The 14,769-nt window shown below is 41.0% G+C and overlaps 2 non-coding genes across 2 annotated transcripts; both read left to right on the top strand.

Annotated features, from left to right (window-relative positions):
- Positions 1-2,406: 2,406 nt before the first annotated feature.
- On the top strand, positions 2,407-2,544 carry LOC114816102. Its single transcript, XR_003763885.1, has one exon. It is a non-coding gene; the product is annotated as a small nucleolar RNA SNORA7 (small nucleolar RNA).
- A 2,429-nt stretch (positions 2,545-4,973) lies between these two features.
- Positions 4,974-5,111, top strand: LOC114816291. The gene has a single exon (XR_003764060.1). It is a non-coding gene; the product is annotated as a small nucleolar RNA SNORA7 (small nucleolar RNA).
- Positions 5,112-14,769: the final 9,658 nt, after the last annotated feature.

Below are 14,769 nucleotides of genomic sequence, written 5' to 3'. Positions count from 1 at the left end.
GGTGGTCGACAGTGTCGAAGGCAGCTGAAAGGTGGAAGAGGATTAAGATGGAGTAGAGACTGTTAGATTTGGTAAGAAGGAGATCACTGGTGACCTTTGAGAGGGCAGTTTCTGTGGAATGAAGGGGACAGTAACCAGATTGGAGGGGATCAAGGAGAGAACTGGAGGAGAGGAATTTGAGACAGTGGGAGTAGACAACTTTCTCAAGGAATTTGGAGAGGAAAGGTAGGAGGGAGATGGGGTGATAACTGGAAGGAGCCATGGGGTCAAGGGAGGGATTTTTTAGGATAGGGGAATCATGTGTATCTTTGAAAGCAGTGGAGAAGAAGCCATTGACCATTGGCTGATGGTAAGGCATTTCTGTTTGATACAGAGGTTTGATGGACAACCACTGGTGGAGGGTTTTGAGGAGTCAGGGGACATGAGGTGAATTTTTTCTAGGAAAATGATTCTGGAAGCAGAGTAAAGTAATAACTCAAGTGGGGAGAGACAAGAGGCAGGGTGGCCAGTGAGGAGGCTGATGCAATAATCAAGGTGGGAGAGGATAACTGCTTGGAAAAGACTGGTAGCAGTTTCAATGGAGAGAACAGGGTAGGTTTTAGAGATGAGGTAAAAGTAGAATTGATAGGATGGATTTGATGACAGATTAAATAAGTGTCTTGAATTAGAGAGTTGAGTCAAGGATGATGTCAAGATTAAGGGCTTGTGATATAGGGATGCTGTTGTTTTCAGTGATGGGAAAGTCAAGAGAAGGCAAGGTTTGGGTGGGAAAAAGAAAAGGACTGTTTTGGGCATGTTAAATTTGAGATGTCAGCAAGACATGTAAGTTAGGGATGTCTTGAAGTCAGGAGGAAATACAAGACTGAAGAGAGGGAGAGGAGACCACCTGAGTGAGGTAGTAGTTGAAGCCATGGGAGTGAATGAGTTCTCCAAGGGAGTGCTTGTAGATGGAGAATAAAAAGGGAGCAAGATTACAAACCACAGAAGTATTGAGTTGTTGGAATGGCAAACGGGAAAGGAAATGCAGATAGGAGAGGACAGTAGGTGGAGAAACAAGGAATAAGATCAAGGTGTGGGGGGTTTTAGAAGGAAAGACGGCTCAAGGGAAAGGTGGAATTGAGTAACAGAGAAAGAGAATGGGGGATGGGAAGAATCTGAGGCCATGCTGGAGAACACCGTCAGAACTGTGGGATGCCTCTGCTGCTTTCCACTCAGTACTCTGAATGTTGGAGAGGTTAACTCTGAAACCTTCTTTCCATTCCAGGAGGAGGGGTTGAATGTCTAAGGGCTGAGCTCCTTCTTAACAGAGATTCAATAAGTCTTTACTCAAAAGGAGTTACACTTTCCCATCAAAGAATAGAAATCAAATATGACATTAATGTTGCATTTATGTATTTAGGCACATGAATGTAAGTACAGTTACAGCACTTATGTACATATTTTTAAATTATGTACTATAAATTACTTAATCATATTAATGTCTGTCTCCCGGTCTAGATTGTAAGCTCATTTATTCAATTCATACATTCATTCATTCAATCATATTTATTGAGCTCTTACTGTGTGCAGACCACTGTAGTAAATGCTTGGGAGAGTACAATGCAACAATGAACAGACACAATGATGGGTTGATGGGTTTCTTCGCTGGTCTTGAAGCAGAGGAGAGTTTTGACAAGCTTTCAAGTAGGGTGGAGACTCGCGGGCATGGTACCATAGGCCTGATGCCCTCAATAGCTCAATATCATAACCCATAACATAACTCACTCCTTGGATTGTGTGAGGATTGTAAAGAAGTTCCTTGAGGGCAGGGATTCATTCATTCAATTATATTTATTGAGTGCTTTCTGTGTGCAGAGCACTCTACTAAGCCCTTGGGAAGTACAATTGAGCAACAGAGACAATCCCTGCCCACAACAGGCTCACAGTCTAGAAGAGGGGAGACAGACAACAAAACAAGTAAACAGGCATTATAAATAAACACAATCATGTCTATTAATTATATTGTACTCTTGCAATCACTTAGTATGGTGTTCTGCACAGAATAGCCATTTAATAATTACACTGAATGATTGACCAAATATGAAAAATTCTAATACTTCTTCAGATGTAGTGATAACCCCATTTAACAGAGCATTTGAAATGGGTAGAGCAAGAACCCCTGCCACTAGAGGGGCAGTGTGGCCTAGTGGAAGGAACCCAGGCCTGGGAGTAAGAGGATCTGGGTTCTAATTCTGATTCTGTCACTTGCCTGCTGTGTGACTTCAAGTCACTTAATGGCTCTGGGCCTCAGTTTCCTTATCTGTTAAGTAGGGATTCAATACCGGTTCTCACTCCTACTTAGATGATGAGCACCATGTGGGACAGGGACTGTATTTGACCTGATTAACTTGTATCTACCCAGCACTTCCCCTCTTAGGATTGTACCTGGAGAGTTTCTGGTATTCTACCAGTTTTGGCTATGGGAGGGAGAGTCAAGCAGAGGCCTGTCCATTCCATCCCTAGCTTGGATAGTGGCTAGCAAGTGGAAGGCAATCTCCTACAAGTCAAAAGTCATCTGTGCTGGGAAGCAGCAGCATGGGAGAGATTCAAGGGTGGAGACTCAAGTTTACTCTATGGAAAAAGGCATTGGTAAACCATTTCCATATTTTTACGAAGAAACCCTATGGATACATTACCAGAATGATTGCAGATAGAGGTGGGGAGTTCTGGGAGAGTTGTGTCTGAGAAAGTTGCTATGGGTCAGGGATGACTTGACAGCATATGACAAGACCCAGCTCTTATGACAATGATTTGATAAGTAAGCATAATAAGCACTTAACAAATGCCATAATAATCAATAAATCAATGGTATTTATTGAACTCTTATTGGACTGAGAGCACTGCCCTAAGCACTTGGAAGAGTACAATAATAATGAGCACATGGACAGATATTTTTCCTCTCCCTGAACTCTTACCCCAGCCAACCTCCCTGCTACATGACTGTGGGCCAGAGGATGAGTTGGGAGAGAGTGAAGATGCAAATATAAAGCCTGGGCCTGGAAGTCAGAAGGTCATGGGTTCTAATCCTGGCTCTACCACTTATCTGCTGTGTGACTTTAGAAAAGTCACGTTACTTCTCTGTGCCTCAGTAACCTCATCTGCAAAATGGGTATCAAGACTGTGAGCCACAAGTGGGACAGGGACTGTATCCAACTTGATTTGCTTTTATCCACCCCAGTGCATTGTACAGTGCCTGACACATAGTAAGTGCTTAACAAATACCATAACAATAATAATAATAATGTCTCAGAATAATAATAATAGTAGTTCTAGACTGTAAGGTCCCTCTAGACTGTAAACACGTTGTGGGTAGGGAATATGTCCGTTTATTGTTGTATTGTACTCTCCCAAGCACTTAGTACAGTGGTCTGCACTCAGTGAGCACTCAATAAATATGACTGACTGGTATTAGTTAGCACTTACTATATGACAAGCACTGTACAGAATGGTGGGGTAGATACAAGATAATCAGGTTCGACACATTCCTGTCCCATATGAGGCTCACAACCTAATCCTTTGATCTGTCTGCCAAAACAGTAAGAGAGAAAATGACCTTTAAAGATAGAAAACCTGCAGAAGTACAGTGCCAAAAAGAAGCCTGGTGCATTAGTTACTTGGCATCAAATCTCTCCATCACCTTGCCCCTTCCTACTTCACCTCCCTTCTCTCCTTCTATATCCCAGCCTGCACACTCTGCTCCTCTGTTGCTAACCTTCTCTCTATGCCTTGTCTGTACCTGGCAAGCCCTGAGTATAATGTTGAGACACTGTATTTTGCCACATGGACAATACCCACTGGACTGTAAACTCCTTGATGACAGGCATTGTGTCTACCAACTCTATTTTATTGTAGCCTCCTAAGTGCTTAGTACCTGCTCTGCACACAGTAAAAGCTCAACAGATACCACTGATTGTTAGACTACAGTGTTTAGTAAAACAAGGATAGAAGAAAAGGTAGAAAACCAACCCAGAAGGCTACCTATTATTTCCCCTTTGGGACAAGTTCGTGGCTCCTCATAGGTGGTTGAGCAGGAAGTTGTCATCTCTTTGTCTCCAGTGGTCCCCTTTCATCATTCTTAGTCCCTCCTCCAACAGCCAATTGATCTCTACCCCATGGCCCAATCTAAATTGATCTCTACCCCATGGCCCAATCTACCATCTTGGAGTCATGTGGCCTGGTTAGTAGGGGAAGGGGGAGGGACGCCCTCAAAATAGCAAGGCACTGGGGAAATTTGGGGTGTTAAGGTCAATCCCAGCTGTGCTAGGACTGGGGTTGGAGATGTCCTGCAGTGGCAGTGGCTCCATGAGATGGCCATGACTGCACTCCAGGGAAGAGGTTGAGGAATGCACCATGGCACCTTGGCATCGGGATGTATGTGGGAAGGAGTGCTGGTCTTGGGCCACTGGAACTGGTCCAACAGTGGAGCCAGGCCACAGGAATGGTATGGGGCAGAGGGGTGCTGCGTATGGGCACGGATACTCCTGAACACCGCAGAGGGGCTATAAAGCCATAAAAGGGGCTGGAGGAGAGGAGGAGGAAGATTAAGAAGCTTCTCCTGCACCTTTTCATTCATTCCTTCATTCATTCAGTTGTATTTATTAAGCACTTACTGTGTGCAGAGCACTGTATTAAGTGCTTGGAAAAGTACAATGCAACTGTAAACAGTGCTTCCATATTAAATAGTCATGGATTGTGGAAAACAACAGTGTCAATGCTAGGCCTGTCTGGACTGCTGCATTTAGAAATGTGGTAACTCATTTAGGCTGAGACTTTTCTTAAGTCAGTGGCTCTGCCACTTGTCTTCTGTGTGATCTAAGGAAAATTATTTAACTTCTCTGTGCCCCAGTTCACTCATCTGTAAAATGAGGATGAAAAGCTCATTTGGGACAGGGACTTTGTTCGATCTGATTATCTTGTATTTAGCCCTGTGAGTCCCCCTCTCAGGGTTGCAGCTGGAGAGTTTCCAGTACTCTACCAGTCTCAACTACGGGAGAAAGAGTCAAGCAGAGGCCTACCCATTCCATTCCTAACTTGGGCAGTGTCTAGCGAGTGGAAGTCAATTTGCTATAAGTCAAAACTCACCTGTGCTGGGCAGCTGAGGCGTGGGAGAGAGAAGACTGGGAGATTCAAGTTTACAGCATGGAAGAAGGTAATGGTAAAACACTTCCTTATTTTTACCAAGAAAACTCTATGGATACACTGCGAAAATGATTGCAGATGGAGGTGGAGCATTCTGGGAGAGACATGTCTGTGACATTGCTACGGGTGGTACATGGCTTGATAGCATAGAAGAACAACCCCAGTGTTTGACAAATAAGATCGCTGTAGACAGGGAATGTGTTTGCTGTTATATTGTACTCTCCCAAGCACTTAGTACAGTGTTTTGCACTCAATAAATATGATTGAATGAATGAATGTAGTAAGCATTTTATCAATCAATGATATTTATAGCGCTTACCATGTGCAGAGTACTTTATTAAATGCTTGGTAGAGTACAGTGCAACAGAGTTGGTAGATATGTTCCCTGCTCACAGTGAATTTACAGGCAAGAAGGGGAGACAGATGTTAAAATAAATAAATACATTATGGATATGTACATAAATGCTTGTGGGACTGAGGATGGGGGTGAATATCAAGTGCCCAAAGGGATACAGTTCCAAGTGCCTAGATGACACAGAAGAGAGAGGGAGTCAAAGAAAGAGGATTCAATCCAAGAAGGCATCTTGAGAGAGATGTGACCTTAATGAGGTCCAATAACAAATAAATATTGAATATCAGAATTATAATTATTAGTATTTCTAGTATTGATAAGTTATGTTAATAACGTTTAATAATAACAATGACAGAATATCGAGAAGCAGCATGGCTTAGTGGAAAGGGCATAGGCTTGGGAGTCAGAGGACGTGAGTTCTAATCCCGGCTTCACCACTTGTCTGCTTGTGCCTTTGGGCAAGCCACTTAACTTCTCTGTGCCTCAGTTACCTCGTCTGGAAAATGGGGATTAAGATGGTGAGCCCCACGTGGAACACTTGATTACTTTGTATCTACCCCAGCACTAAGAAAAGTGCTTGGCACATAGCAAGCACTTAACAAATACCATAATTATTACAAATAATTATTAGAATAAAAACAATGACAGTTCCCTTAAGAAAGCAAGAGATCATTTTTACTACTGCATTCGGTGTTAAGGGTTCATGGCCATGAATCAATCTTTTCAGTCATACTTATTCTTTTGGATTACATTTCAACATCAATGTTCTATCAGCTTTGAACTCCGAAAAGCAACAGTTCAGTTGGTACTTTTCTGCTCTTCCTACCACCTCCACTCCTTAAAGCAAACACAAAAAAAGCTCACAGAACTATTGACTTTCAGTTCAGAATCTGACCATGAGATGAGAAGGGGTTTTTCCCTCTCCTGCCAAGGCCTCAAAATGGAAGAACCAGAATAACAGTCCTGCATTTTTCTTTGAGGATAAAAAAATACCCCACACTTGAATATTTGATTTCTAAGTTAGAGGTCAAACTCAAACAGAAGCGTAAGATCAGTCCAAATAATGTCAATTAAGAGCTTCATTTAGCTACTACTTGGCTCTCTGAGCAAAGGGGGTTCTACAACTGCAAAGGCAATGATCATTAACCTACTCTGTGCAATCTGACCTGCACAGAAAGAGGCTTGACTATTTAGTAACTTGAAAAGTATATCAACTATCTGGCATTTCTGCTCTGAAGTGATTCTGAACAGAAAGAATGATGAAGTGATACTAGTATTAATAATTGTAGCAGTAGTGTAGACTGTGACTCTATCTTATCTATATACTTTTTTCCCAGTTCTAAGTACAGTGTAATTGTGGTATTTTTGTAATCGTCATATTTGTTAAGCAGTGTACTAAGTGCTGGGCTAGATACAAGATAATCTGCCCCCACATGTGGCTAATGGTCTAATTAGGCGGGAGAACAGGTACTGATTCCCCATTTTGCTGATGAGGGAACTGAAGCATAGAGAAGTTAAGGTGACTTGCCCAAGATCATACAGCAGGCACTTTTCAGATGTGGATTTGAGCCCAGATCCTCTGACTCCTAGGCTGGTGCTCTTTTCACTAGATCACAAAACTTCAAGTACTATGAACAATGATTGTTACATAGTAAATACTTAGGAGATTCTATTACTATGACTCGTAATAGCATTGATTGAGTTCCCACTTAGTACAGTGCATTATACTAGGCATTTGAAGAATATAGAATATTGAAGTGATATGTTCCCTGCCCACAAGGAGTTTACATTCTATTAGGGGAACAAACATAAAAAGTATTTAAAACTAGAGGCCTCAGTATAAATCACTGAGTACACATATATAAATGAGTGGATGAAGTAAGTGTGTAAATAAGATTCTAAGGGCTAGTAACAGTGGTATTTATTGAGCACCTACTAAATGCAGTGAACTTGGGAGATATAACAGAAGCAAAGAGCATGTTCCTTGCTGATGCTAACTGGGAAGGCCAACTTGGAAATATCAAGTATTGCTCTGCCCACAGTAAGCACTCAATATCATTGATTGATTGATGGATTGAAATATGTATATCAGTCAATCATATTTATTGAGTGCTTTCTGTGGGCAGAGCTTTTGGGAGATTACAGTATAGCAGAATTAGTGGACACATTCCCTGCCCACAAAGAGTTTATAAACTGAATATGGGTATAAGTAAACACTGTAAATAAATACATAATTACACTGGTATTATGAAGAGTGACTATATTTTCTGGAACTTCAGAAGGATACAGTTTGAGACATTCTCAGAACAAAGGTAATGGGAGAGTAGTCCAAGGCTACAAAGGACAAAAGGGTGAGAAGACAGGCTGGTCACTACCACTGCTAGTGATTTTTGAGTGGTGGGACCAAAGGGTACCATATCTGACAGCCCCAATCTACTTTTGGACATTTGGTCATATTAGTGTGGTGGTTCAGCGTGGCTCAGTGGAAAAGAGCCTGGGCTTCGGAGTCAGAGGTCATGAGTTCGACTCCCGGCTCTGCCACTTGTCAGCTGTGTGACTGCGGGCAAGTCACTTAACTTCTCTGTGCCTCAGTTCCCTCATCTGTAAAATGGGGATTAACTGTGAGCCTCACGTGGGACAACCTGATTACCCTGTATCTCCCCCAGCGCTTAGAACAGTGCTCAGCACATAGTAAGCGCTTAACAAATACCAACATTATTATTATTATTTTGTTTGAGCTGAGGTAACTTGTATTCTAAGTGAAACTTCTTGATGTTTTCCAGGGATCTGAATTTCAGCAGTCTATTCTAGAAGTTAAAAATAGAGTACATAAAAAGCAAGACATCTACTTATCAAGAAAATGTCTAATATATAATGCAAAAATGTGCTTCTAAGGGAAGAATTAACCTTAACAACCAAAATGTCCCAATATAAACAGCTCAAACTCACTGGTTGCTAGAAATATGCCATTATCTTAGATATATTAATGCTAGCCCTGGGCTATTTCTTCAACTAAAACTAGTCCTGAGTTAGGATATGTACAATCTTTTAAGCACCTCCCAAAGAAAAATCAGGCAATGTCTTTCTATGTCTTCTCTCTCTCTCTTGACTTTCCTCTTATTTTCTTCCCTCCCTTCCCTTCTCTTCTGACCTCCCAAGTCTTGTCAAGTTTTCCTTTTTTTCTGTCTTTGATCTATCCATCAAATACTAACTTCTTAAGGGTTCATCATTCACATTTGGGAAATTCTTAGTTCAGAGCAAAATTAAAAACACAAGACTTGCAATCACATAAAGTTCTGTTAAGGGTGAGGGCAGAATGGTTTAGTGGATAGACCATGGGCCTGGGAGTCAGAAGGACTGGATTCTAATCCCGGCTCTGCCACATGTCTGCTGAGGCCCAGAGAAGTGAAGTGACTTGCCCAAGGTCACACAGCAGACATGTGACTAAAGGCTTCCCGTAGGTGAGACAGGTATATGTACACCTCTAGATTGTTCAAATTCGAAAACAACGTTTATGTTTATGGTCAAAGGCAATCTTTTTTTAGTCCCTTGTCCAATCATGGTGACACTGTCCTACACATGCTTGAGCAACCAAGAGATCAATACTGAGTTGCTTATTTATGGATTTGGTTTAATTTAGGTTAGAGAGAAAGGAATCTTTTTTGTCACCCATAATGATGGGTTGGGCTGAGCCACCAACCTTCTCTCATCTGGGCTTCAAGTGTGCAGTGGCATGTATTAAAGTGGACACCGAGGGTGGTAGACGTAGCTTGTGGTCACTGAACTGAAAATGTCTGAGGCTTCTTTAGCCAGTGAGCTATTGGCTTCCATTTGTTTGTGAGCCACTGATGAATATGAAACAGATGAAAAAAACCAAGAATTTCAGATTTGTTTCTTGCTAATGCCAGTCGAATTAACTATTGAAACAGAGTATGGGGGAATGAGGAGGGCATTAGACCAAAGGGTCTGAGTTGTATTAAACATGTACTTGAAATTAAAATTAGCTGGAGAGCTCAAAAGGTTAACAATAAAGTAAGAATGTGTTGAACACTCCTCATGGACTTGGCAGTGAAATCTCTAACTTGACTTGAGAAGCTTCTTCAGCTGAAATATTCAATGAATACCCATCTGACATCCCGTGATTAAATTAAGGGAAAAATCCACCTATCCTAGTATAATCACTACAATTTGGGCTAAAACTGGAATTTCAGACATTTTAGAAAATGTTACTTTTACTTGGGGAAGTAGTCTGACTTCATAGAAAGAGGAGTCAGGCTTAGGAGTTAGAGGAACCACATTCTAATCCCAGGTCCACCACCTGTCTGCTGTGTGACCTTGGAAAGTTAATTTTTCTAAGCCTCATCTGTAAAAATGTGAATTTTTTTTAGTGATATTTGTTAGTACAATGCCAGGCACCGTAATAAGTGCTGAGTAGCTACAAACTAATCAGGTTGAACACAGTTCCTGTCCCACGTGGGACTCACAGTCATAAATCCCAGTTTTACAGATGAGGTAACTGAGGCACAGAGGAAGTGAAGTGACTTGCTCAAGACCACACAGCAGACAAGTTATGGAGCCAGGCTTTGAACCCAGGTCCTTCTGAGTCCCAGGCCTGTGTTCTATCCACTAGGGCATAATGCTTCTCAATTAAAATAAATTCTTACACAATAAACATGAAGCAGTGTGGCACAATGGATAGAGCACGGGCCTGGGAATCAGAAAGTCATGAGTTCTAATCCCAGCTCCACCACTTGCCTGCTGTGTTAGCTTGGTCAAGTCACTTTTCTTCTCTGGTCCTCAGTTGCCTCATCTGTAAAATGGGGATTGAGACTGTGAGCCCCACTTGGGACAGGGACTGTGTCCAACCTGATTTGCTTGTATCCACCTCAGTGCTTAGTACAGTGTCTGGCATATAGTAAGTGCTTAACAGATACCATAATTTTTATCATTACCGCTATTATCATTACTATTATTACTTCATGGTCTTCTTGCCTTGAATAAACTCAAAAAACTACTTGTCTGCTATGTGATCTTGGACAAGGCACTTAGCTTCTCTGTGCCTCAGTTACCTCATCTGGAAAATAAGGATTAATATTGGGAGCCCTCAAGTGAGACATAGACTGTGTCCAACCTGATTAGCTCATATATATCTCATTGCTTAGTTCAGTACCTGGGGTGTAGTTAGTGCTTAAAAAATACCATTAAAAAAACCACGATCTTGGAACATAGGTGTTCATCTAGGGTTGCAGATATCTGCAACAGTTCTAACTAGAGTTTAGTGTTACTTAAAAAGCCCAGCTGGGTGTCTAGATGTTATCATTAGAGTCAGTGATACCTTAATGTGTATGTAATGGCCATTAATTATTTCAGATCATTCCTGGTTTTTACATTATTTTATCCTGAAAACCTGAGCTATAAAGCCTCCCTCTATGAGCTCTTGTCTTATAAATTTAAACCCCTCTTGATCCATTTTTTCCCAGCCTATAAGAACTTCAATCTTAGAGGCTGCAGTTGCTGGCACAGACTAAAGGGAAAACTCTTTTAGAAGAACACATGAGTCATCTGAAAGGATGATTTTTCCTTTGGGAGGGAAAAGATGTATTCACATTTTGTGTTAAATTTGAAGAATTTCAGATTCCATATGAAGCAAGAAAGTAGATATGACATATACAATTGAAGACATACATATTTCCAGTCAATCAATCAATCAAGGATATTTATTGAACAGGCACTGTGTGCTGAGGGGGAAGAGTTTGAGAGGAGGTAGGAGACCTCTCCTGTGATACTGTTCCAATAATATTTACCTCCTCTTGCCATTCATACACAAGATTCAAAGTCACAGGTGCCAGTGAAGGGCAACAAAGACAAGAGAAAGATTTTCTTGAATGTTTTCCTGAATTTAACTCCTTTTCTGCTTTCTTTATCTTCTTTAGGTATGCCATCTACCTTATTTAAGGTTTCAGTAGATTGTAAACTTCTGGGATTATGTTTCTTACTTCTGTTGTACTTCCCCAACTCTTTACTACCTTGTCCTGAACTCAATAGTTTCTCAATTAATCCCATTACTACTACTATAGCCATTCATGTCCAAGTCAATGCCAGCAGCTGCCAAGAAGAAAAGACCAGACAAGGATTTACTCCATTTCATTTGATTTTCCTTCCTTTGGCAGCACTACTTATCTTCTTTCATCACCCTACCCTCAGCCCCACAGAACATATGTACATATCTGTAATTTAATGTCTATCTCCTCCTCTAGGCTATAAGCTTCTCTTGGGGAGGAAACCTGTCTATCAACTCTTTTGTGTTAACCTCTTCCAAGCAATTAGTACAGTGCTCTGCACACAATAAGCACCTTGATTGATTGACTCTTTATTCACACTTTATTACTTACTCAAGGTTTCCTGAGATTTTAAGTTCCTGTTGCCGGGGAACATGTCTTTTACTTTCTCAAACTCTTACTACAGTGTGTACTAAGTGGATGCTCAATTAAAACTATTACTACCACTCCAGCTGTTATTCAAGAATCATTACTGTGCTTACTGCAATTTTTCTGGTGTGGAGAGAAAAGTAAATAGTTGAAATGGGCAAAAGCTCAGGTCAGGAAATTGGGAATGCTACAGTATAATTGAAATGGTAGCAGAAAGCTGTTCAGCAGAATATGCACTGCCTTTGTGTATTAATCATCTCAGGAGTGCTTCAGTGGTCTGAAAAAGCCATTAACTAACTCTAAAAGGAGCTCAAGAATCAGAAAATCTTGAGTGTAGCAATTCCTCATTTTTCTTCTCTAGTTTATGGAATTAGCATATCCTGCCTCCCTGTCTTCCACTACCATCTCAATGAATGTTAGTGTCCACTCCCTGTCAAACCTTCACATAATGACAATTACTTCAAGTGCATAGAAGCAGTAATTTGCTGAATGAATCACAGTGTTTTGATAGAGTGAATGCAGCTACCCAAAGTCCCTCTCTCTATCCCCCAGATTAGCTTGATCCTTGAGAGAAACTGGCTCTCTTTTGGAAAATATTCCATCCTTACATGTTGCAAAAGAAGTGTAATTGAAAAAAAAATTCCCAGAGACCATGTCAGTGACATTGGGGCTACTGCCATTGATAATTTTAAGCAGAGTGGGAAGCAGCATGGCTTAGTGGAAAGAACTTGGGCCTGGGAGTCAAAGGTCCTGAGTTCCAATTCCAACCCTACCACTTACCTACTGTTTGATCTTGGGCAAATTATGTAACTTCTCTGTGCCTCAGTTCCCTCATCTGAAAATGGGGATTCAATGTCTGTTCTCCCACCTACTTACTCTGTGAGCCCCATGTGAGACCTGATTATCTTCTATCTACCCCAGTGCTTAGTACAGTACTTGGCATATAATTAGTGCTTAACGAAATCCACAATTATTTGTAGTGTGACCTTAGTAACTGAGGACCCCTTAAAAATCTAGTGGAAGTGGAGGGAATCCCAAGTATGTGGTGTGGTTTGTTGTTGGGGATAAGAATGGCACCTATGTATTCTCCATGGGTACTTTAAGCTCATCCTCTAGATTGTAAGCTCTCTTATATTGTACTCTCCCAAGCTCCTTGTACAGTGCTCTGCACACAGTAAGTGCTCAAAAAATATGATTGACTAATTACTAGGGAAATAAATTATTAGGATTAAAGGTATTTTATTCACTGAACCAGACACCAATTGTCTCTACACTATCTCTCAACTGAGCAAAGGTGGAGAGATGAAACATTCACCCAAATCCTGTCATGATACAGGATGACGAAGCCTTTGGCAAATTCTTGGAGATTGCCATACTATAATTATGCTAACGGGAGAAGGGATGTTATAACCAGGTGGGTCATCAGTACACTGTCTCTTTAAAAGTTAGCTCATTGTGGGCAGGGAATGTGTCTATTAACTCTGTTGCAATGTATACTCCTAAATGCTTAGGGCAGTGCTCTGCATATAGCAAATGTAGCATTATAACAAATATCATTGATGATGATGAGGATAACCATATATATAGAGAAAATGTTAGCAAGTGATTTTAGCAGCTTTTTCTTCCCCCAAAGTTTCAGAGTCTCTGGAGTGTTCATGCAGAATAGAATGAACTTTGGGTTGAATGTTTCATCTTATTTAATAGATCCTTTTTTCTATTTAATAAACTGTATAGTGCTTAGTATGTTTGCTTCAGGACTTGAATTGGTGATTCTTTGACCTTTATGATGTTTTGGAAACTTAAAGCAAAGGCTGCTTAGCCCTGTCCTGAATTATTAATGCAAAAAGAGCCATCTCTTTCTCTGGATTGAAATGCATTATCCTGCTGTGTGCAAAGTAAATATTCCATTACCACCATTTTTTTTCCTGAGAACAAAGTGCCCACCCTGAGCTACTGACATTACACGTTTCTGTCTCTGAAATGCCTCAGGACTATTGGGTGATATCCAAGTCCTTAATTCTTTTTGAGCTGCTGATGTTTCTGTTTTCGGTTGCCAGATAGCACATAAACTCCTTTCAAATGGCAAGGGACTGCCAGGTTGAGTAGCAGTATCAAGGATGGCAGTATCTATGATCTGAATCTTAGGGGTCTTGGATTTGGAGAATGTTGGAAGCTGAAGCAGATTTGTGGAACTAATTAGAAACAGGACAGGGTACTTGATTATTTGGGCAGTGCATCATTTGTGAAGTGAAGGAAGTGGTGAAACAGAGGAAGCTAACAAGTTCTCAAAATTCAGATTACTGAACTGTTGGCTGGGCTGAATGAGGGTCAATCTTCAATTAGAGCTAATCAAAGTATTGAAAAGTTCTTTCTGAAGTTGGTAAGGAAATTGCAGGGAAGGAAAGGAGAAACTACATTGCCCTTGAAGCAATGGGGGTGACTCATGACCTTTTTCATTCATTCAATCATGAGTATTGAGTGCTTACTGGGTGCTTTGTACCATACTAAGAGCTTGGAAAGTACAATACAGAAATAAAGAGAGATAATCTCTGCCCACAGTGGGCTCACAGTTAAGAGGGGGCACCATTTTGCTCTATAGTGGGCCTGGGCAGAGTCAAATTCTCTTGTTTGTGGGGAGAAAGGTCTGAGGCTCTCCCTTTCTCTTCAGACTCTACTTCTGCAGAACAGCCTTCATATGGGTAAGTCAATATTCCCTAATTAAGAGTGTGAGAAGGAACCAGGAAAGTGGAGCTTGATGCTTTATTTTGGAATTTTTGTAGTGGAAATCTTAGTTTTTGGATTTAAATCTCA

This window comes from Ornithorhynchus anatinus, chromosome 1, assembly GCF_004115215.2.
Source record: "Ornithorhynchus anatinus isolate Pmale09 chromosome 1, mOrnAna1.pri.v4, whole genome shotgun sequence".
NCBI lineage: Eukaryota > Metazoa > Chordata > Mammalia > Monotremata > Ornithorhynchidae > Ornithorhynchus > Ornithorhynchus anatinus.
The sequence above is the reverse complement of the archived record's forward strand: the minus strand, read 5'-3'. Positions and strand labels throughout refer to the sequence as shown.